The following is a 7249-nucleotide window of genomic DNA, read 5'->3' as shown; positions in this document are numbered from 1 at the left end:
GCTGTCGCTAACACCAGTTAGCGACAGCTAGTAGGAGATAGCGACCATCTTGGGCCCCGCTTTGCATGTCAGTGATATTTATCATTAATGACATGCAAAGTGGGGGTGCCAAGATGTTAGCGACTGGAAACAGTCGCTAACATCGCTATCTCCTATTACCAACTTTTGGAGATATTCGCGCTAAGCGCGAATATCTCCAAAAGCTAACACCTGCCCCTGAGCAGTTCTTAGCCATGTTATCCAATGGTAGGTGGATAACATGGCTAAGAGCATTAGCTCGGTAATGCATGAATATCGCTGACTTTTCAGCGATATTCATGCATTTCGGCCGATTTTTATCGCTTAGGAGATATACCTTGATAATAGCAAGGTTCCTAAGCGATAAAAATCGCCGCAGCTCGGCGATAAAAATATCGCCGCTAAACCAACATAGAGATAATTATCACTAGTTGTTGGTAATATGCCCTGAGCTTCCTAATCTGAAAGAGTTCTGTGAAGTCAGTAAATATGTGCTCATGTGAAGACGTAAACCTCAGCATGGACATTTGATCATGTCTTCAAGTGGGGGTTCTCTAATGTTTTCACCATTCCTGAAAGTTTAGGAACCAAGCTCTGTGAAATGGATAGGGTCTCTCTGCTCCCTGATGCACATATCTCCTGAGCTTGTCTGGGCCATGAACCTCTGGACATTTCCCCCTCGCTGCAAACCTCTACTGCTATGACAGTATTGTCTGGATCCAGGTAATACAGAATACAGAGCACTGGTGGGCGGGTGAGTGAGTCCAGCTGAACGACTTCCCTGTGAAGGCTCATTGCGCAGATGCCCACTGCCCTGCCCATCTTGCACTCACCTGCACTACCATTATAATTACTGCTGAATTTGTGCAAATTGTTGTAGGCGTTAGGAACTGGCAATTGTACTTGGGAACCAGTTCGTTTTTCATAATCAGACTTTGATCCATATAGAAAAGGAAGCGAAAGATGGAAACATATTAATAAAGAAATCAGGGATGAAAAGAACTTGCAAGAGTGAGATAAAGAGGCAGGATGTGTATGGTGGTGGATGAAAGAGGCATGAGGTGAAATCAAAGCTAGGCAGTCTCGGTCTTTGGTAACCTAGGCACTCAGTAACACCAGTGGTGAACGCCTAAGAAAACCAAACTTTGTCCCCTGCACTTCTGCCGGTGCCAGAGATACTGATAAATCTTGCCAACAGTTCCCACCGCTACTCTACCAGTGCTTAATTTGAGCATTTGTTTGCCAGTGGGGGCCACTGGCACTCATTTTTGGGGACTGACACAGATTTGTCTGCATCAGCCATTTACTGAATGCAAGAAAGGGAAAAACAAACAAAGTGGAAAGACGGAACAGGAGAAATAGAGAAAAAAAAAACATCACATAAAGAAGAAAGCAGGAACCTGCAAGAGTGAGATAAAGGGGCAAGGAATGTCTTGTAGTGGATTAAAGAGGCATGAAGTGGATTTAAGACTACCAGCGTAGGTATTCAGTGCGTCGACATTTAGTTGCAAGGCCGTGTTCTGCTGACCACAGCTTTGGGAACCTACTCTTATTCTTCACAAATCAAGACGGGTACCCTACCTCCCAACAATAATTTCTCCTTCATTTCCAAGGCTGTCTGGGAGTGCAAAAAGAGAGAAAAATTACACAGAGTCCGATAAATCAGATTTCCCACCTGAAAGTCTACAGTGCAGATTTAAATTGCCTATATGAAACAAGGTTTGGTTATGCGCCTATGTGAACTCCAGGAACTATACAAACATTTCTTAAAGCAGCCCTTGAGGTTACTTAAGACTGCCAAGCCCTGCACAGTGAAATAGTTATCCCCTGTTTACAACGTGTCTGCCCACTAGTCTTGTGTGATCTGCTATGATGAAGAACCTCACATTTTATTCTAAGCAGCACACTTTCTAAGTTTACACAGTTCATGAATTCCAGAAACACAATGAATGTAACACAATTACTAAGAAAGACTAGTGTTGACCTTGAAATGTGGTTTGCAGATACAGCGCATGTGCTGTGAGGAAAAACGCCTAAATAGAATGAACTGTTTGACACTCAGAGGGTTCATGTGTGACAAACCCCAAATTTGTGGAGCATGGCAGTAACATGATAGATCATCTCACTCAACATGGGATATGACAGTGCAGCTGCCCTGATGCGTTACTTACTCGTCAGGACTCAGCGGGTGCAGAGGTGGAACACTCCAAACTCACTCCTGCTGAGATCATTTCAAGGATGGAAAGGCTGGCAGTGGTTGCTGAGGGTCGACAACGCCTGGTGAAAGGCGTTGCTCTTGTGAAGATTACTTTACATGATGTCATCAGACAGAAAAAAGTATGATTCCAAGGAATCCTCACACTCTCATGTTGTTTGGAGAAGGCAGCCATCGTGGATCAAAGGGGATACCTTTGTGTGTGTTCCACTGCACAGTTGCAGACAATTGAGGTACAATATTTCTGCTGCTAGCACATTTAGAATGATTTGCTATTTTTCCAGTTTGGAGTACTGTTGTTACAAGAGAATATTGGAGGGCAATTTGTATCACTAACATGATTTATAACATTTGTAACTAATTGCATGGATTTCATTGTGGGTGAAGTCATGAGCATTGCATTGGGTGTATATTGTATGGTTTGCACTGCTGTTGTGCCAATTATTGATTGTGCTGCTAACCATAATTTCTGAATTTAGGGGCTGATTACAATGGCGGTTGGAGGCATTCCGACCGCCCATCGTCGGTTTCATTTCCGACCGGCTAATTATGTATCAGCCCATAGAATTGAAACCCATTGGCCAGTCGGAACAGGCTCATAATTCCAAATGACTGATCTTTCCGCCTTTGGGATTACGATGCATGGTTTCCGGTATGGTTTTCATGCCATCCTGTCCGACATGGAAAAAATGTCAGAAAGTGTGTTTGGGGGCCTCCAGCAGACCTCTCTTGTGTGTGCGGCCTCCGGTTGGGGGCCATTTGGGGGCCGTAGATCCCTGCACCCCGTGGCCACGGGATGCAGGGATCAACAGGGCCCTCCAGTTCCATATGGGAGGATGTATTACAGCCAGTTTACGGCCGTAATGCATGCTCCTATAGAAAAATGTAGGAATGCGACTGAACAATGTTCACTCGCATTCCTAATTAGACAGTTGGACCGTCGACCAGTGGTCAGTCGGTCCCAGGACCGAAATGGTGTCGGGTGGACTTAAGTCTGCCCGAGATGCTTCGTATTTAAGCCCTAATTGTTTTTTTGGTTGAAATTCGGAACTATAACTGCATTTTAACTGGGGAGAATTTCTGGTTTTTTTTAACATGCATTGAGGTTTTATAATAAAAGCTAGCCATAAGCCTGCTTTGGCTTTTTCAGTAAATATATATGTATAGAATCACAATCCTTATCAAGTCGAAGGAAATGATTTGGCAAAGTTGGGTTTTTATTGTTAGGCTGTTTAAGTAGTGAAACCCTAGTTGTGCGGAAGTCAGGACTCAGTGGCAGTTAGAGATACTTCTGCTTACAGAGGAAACTGAAAAAAACTGCGAGGCTCTATCTGGGCCACGGAAATGTCATCTTGAGCAAGAAATAAACGCAAGCTCTGAAGCGACTTAGGCACACTTGCACTACGCTATGAGGAGAGCGCCTCGAAGGAGCACTTAGCGGGTAAGAGAAGGACATTCTTTGCCATGTATAAGATTTGCTGAGCTAAAGTGAACACTGGGCCCTGTGATAGGAACTGTTCTTCTCTGCAGCGATGTGTTGGTGTTGTGAAGAGACCTGGGACGTGCTGTCAGAAAAAGACCCATTAATGTTTCCCCTGTTCCTCTCCACACCTCGAGGCTCCACATGTCTTCAGCCTCACTCTGGCTGCATCCAGCCTTCGGCTTCCCTAGAGGAGGGACGGATTGTTTTAATTCCACTTCTTTGCTGCCACTCGTTTACATTTAAGAGGTTTTCAAGCTTCTCAGCTGGATTCCATCTGCTCACACTTTTCAAGTAATTTGGGGCAAGGCCTATAGATTCCCCCATAACGCAAGGGTCTCTCGCTGAAACTAGCCGAGGGGTGGGTGGGGAGGGGAGAACGCTTTCCCCGCATCGAAATGCGTATAGTTCCTCTATCGACACCGACGTCGAATCACCAAATGCCAGAATCAAAGTCCTGCGCACTTTGACTCCTGCTGATGGCACAGATCGACCCCTTGTCCCACCCTTAAACTCCTGTTTGCTCCGGAAGGGCATTGGAAGGACATGAAGTGAAAACTACAGAAAACAATCTGTTCTCTGAGGGATGTTTACTTCCTGTATCTGCTACTTCCTTCGTGGCCACTGAGTCTCGGGGTAGCAAGTGTCGCCCGGGAGTACCTGAGTAACCAAGGGCTGGCAGTACCACATCTTAAGGATTGTGGGGGCCCTGGGCCAAATGCATTTGGGGGCCCTTGTTCGGATCAGCTTTGAATTTATGATCCAATTTCAGCCCTTTCAGGTCACTGACATCGCACAGGCACACTCATCAGATGTGTTTACATCTAATATTCAGGGACAGTGATGTGTGCTTTCAATATTGTAACACAGCAGCAGCTCACTAATCTGTGTTACATCCTCCAATTTTTCATGTAACGCCCTGTTTTGGTCTAAAAGAAACTTTTTGTAGTGGATATTACAAGACACATAAAACTTTTCTCTGCAAAATGGCTATTGTAGACTTACAAATTATCCATGTTAAAAAATAAATTAAAGGAAACAGTATTTAAAACAATCAGTTAAGGAAATATTCAAGGTCATCAGGGCAAGACTCGCATAAATGGGCCTATTTGGGGTCCCGCTTAAAGACTGGGGACCTAGACCAGAGCCCCCATTGCCCATGCCGTAAAACGTCTCTGGGCAGGAGGCGAGGAGCTGCTACCATTACTGCCAGGGTCGGACTGGCCTATAGAGCTCTCTGGCGGTGCCACTAGGGCTGGTATGACAGGTTTGTATGTGGGCCGTTTTATTTTTCGGTTGGTTGTGGGGCCTGTTTTATGGCCTGATGGGGCGGTTTTAAATGTGATTTACCTGATGTTTTCCACATTGCCTCCAGCAAGCACAAACGCATGCAGCCTCCCAAACCCGTGAAAACACCTGTACAGCAAGTCTCGGCCACTTTTTGGATCTGATACGCAAATGAGGGACACTTACTTTGCTCAGGACTATTTTCTAAGTCACACTCTGTAAATTACTACCTCTAATCTACGTTTATAATTCTCAAGTGTCCATCACGTGATTGGCTGTGCCCTATTCATTCTAGCTTTTCAGAGTAAGTACCCTCCACAGGGCTCGAAATAAATAGGTACAAGAACATCCGGAGACGTTTATGTTTCTTGGGGTGTACACATTGTGAACAATGTAACCGAGAGTGTGAGCGCTTCCGGCACATTTACAAAGATTTAAGGTTTCATGCCCAAATGGTCTATTTGATGCACAGTCCATAGGTAAGAACTGCTCTGGTCAGCCACTAAGCAGGTGGCAGCAACATGTTTTGAAAAAACAAAATCGTCAGGAATGTTTTTTTTTGCTAAATTTTTGCAAATTCCAGACTCATACACCTATGTAGAGGCCTGCGTGTGAGTTTCAGGCCTCTGGTGCATATTCCATAGCCCGAGGTCGATAACAAAAGAATACCTTTGAGTTGTCTTCCAAATAATTTTTGTAATCTGTGTCAGATCACTTTGCCTCGTGTGATTTTGAAATGGTAAATAATTTGGTTATGCTATTTTTTTTAATCGTTCAACACATTTTCAGTGGCTGTTCGCTGGTTTGTAAATAAAACACACCTATTCAAATACTCGCTTTTTAGGTCAAAGTCTACCAGATAGCACAACTGTCTGGTTTGCTAATGACATCCTGAGGAAATTTGTAAAGCTTCCCTGGGAATGCAACCACCCGTTGCTTACCATTGGCTTTGTGGTTTGTAACTCACATTTGCTTGCAATCTATTTGCTGGCTCTATTTGTCTTAGTCCGTCCAGCTCGAGTTCATCCCTTCAGTTGCCCAAACCCTATTTACCTTAGTCCCCCATCAGAGCTCGATTTCTGTAAACAGGTTTTAAACAGTGGTGTAGCTAGAGCTTTTGCCGCCCAGTGCGGTCCTTGAGCTTTCCACCCAGTGACGGCCAGTGAAGGTAAGAGTGGGGGGGGATGGGACAGGGTGGGGGGAGTTGACAGACAACGACAAGTGAAGATAACATTAAAAAAAAGAAAACCACTTACCTTGCGTTTGCTGAAATTTCCACCTCACACGCCGCCCCCCCCAAAAAGTGCCACCCGGGACATACCCCGTCCCCCAAGCTACGCCACTGCCTTTAAATCTTGTTCTTATCTTGTCACATTTGCTGTGCATTCAAAGGCAGACTTTCGCTCTTCCAGGGAGTTTGGTATTTACTTTTCTTTCTCTGACTTCAGAGTGAGAGGATTTATGTGACAATCATGGTGGCTCTGGGGATTGCTTGAGGAAGACTGTACATGTTATTTTGTATCTTGCATACAACAAAACTTAAATGTCTGTAAATGAGCTGTGCGGATATTTCAGAATTAGAAAAGCCCAAACGAAGCACATCTTTTGGTAATTCTGAAGGGTGGGGCAAACAAATATTTTAAAATGATCCAAACAGATCAGAACACTAGGTGCTGACATTTTCACACATTATTGTTTGTGCCCTGTATACTTTAATCAGTGAAACTGTATGTCTGTGCAAATGTAATGGTGATTTCAATTGAAGATGTGTTTTGTCTGTAATAGACTTGTGCTACCACACCATGCATATTCCACTCTATGACAATGCAGTCTCCTCTGCACCACTCCACTTTACACCACGTCACTGCACTTTATTCTACTCTGCACTACTCCATTCTATGCCACTGCACTCTATGCCTCTCTATTCTACTCTACACTGCACTACTCTAATCTATGCCAATGCACTCTATGCCATTCTACTCTACACCATTGCACTCTTTGCCACTGCATTCTAAACCACTCCAATCTAGACTATTCATCTTCTCTGAACAATTCACTCTATGTCACTCCACTCTACTCCACTCTGCAACACTTCACTCTCCGCCACTGCACTCTATGCCAATACACTCTACACTAATGCACTCCACTCTGTATCACTCCCCTCTATGCCACTCTAATCTACTCAGAAAAACTGCACTTCGTTCCACTGCACTCTACTTTATGCCATTACTCCACGCCACTCTACTGTA

General features: G+C 44.4%; 1 protein-coding gene across 2 annotated transcripts in view; it reads left to right on the top strand.

The window, feature by feature from the left end:
- Positions 1-3552: 3552 nt before the first annotated feature.
- The window catches only part of RAB44 (RAB44, member RAS oncogene family), a 387835-nt gene continuing 384138 nt past the window's right edge, over positions 3553-7249 (top strand). Inside the window, exon 1 of one of the 2 annotated variants that reach the window (XM_078644134.1) lies at positions 3553-3674. The gene's annotated coding sequence lies outside the window, so the exon portion shown is untranslated. The remainder of the gene's footprint in view (positions 3675-7249) is intronic. The other variant, XM_078644135.1, reaches the window with a different exon arrangement.

This window comes from Lissotriton helveticus, chromosome 5_1 (genome assembly GCF_964261635.1).
Source record: "Lissotriton helveticus chromosome 5_1, aLisHel1.1, whole genome shotgun sequence".
Classification (NCBI taxonomy): domain Eukaryota; kingdom Metazoa; phylum Chordata; class Amphibia; order Caudata; family Salamandridae; genus Lissotriton; species Lissotriton helveticus.
This window is presented reverse-complemented; position numbering and strand designations above follow the sequence as displayed.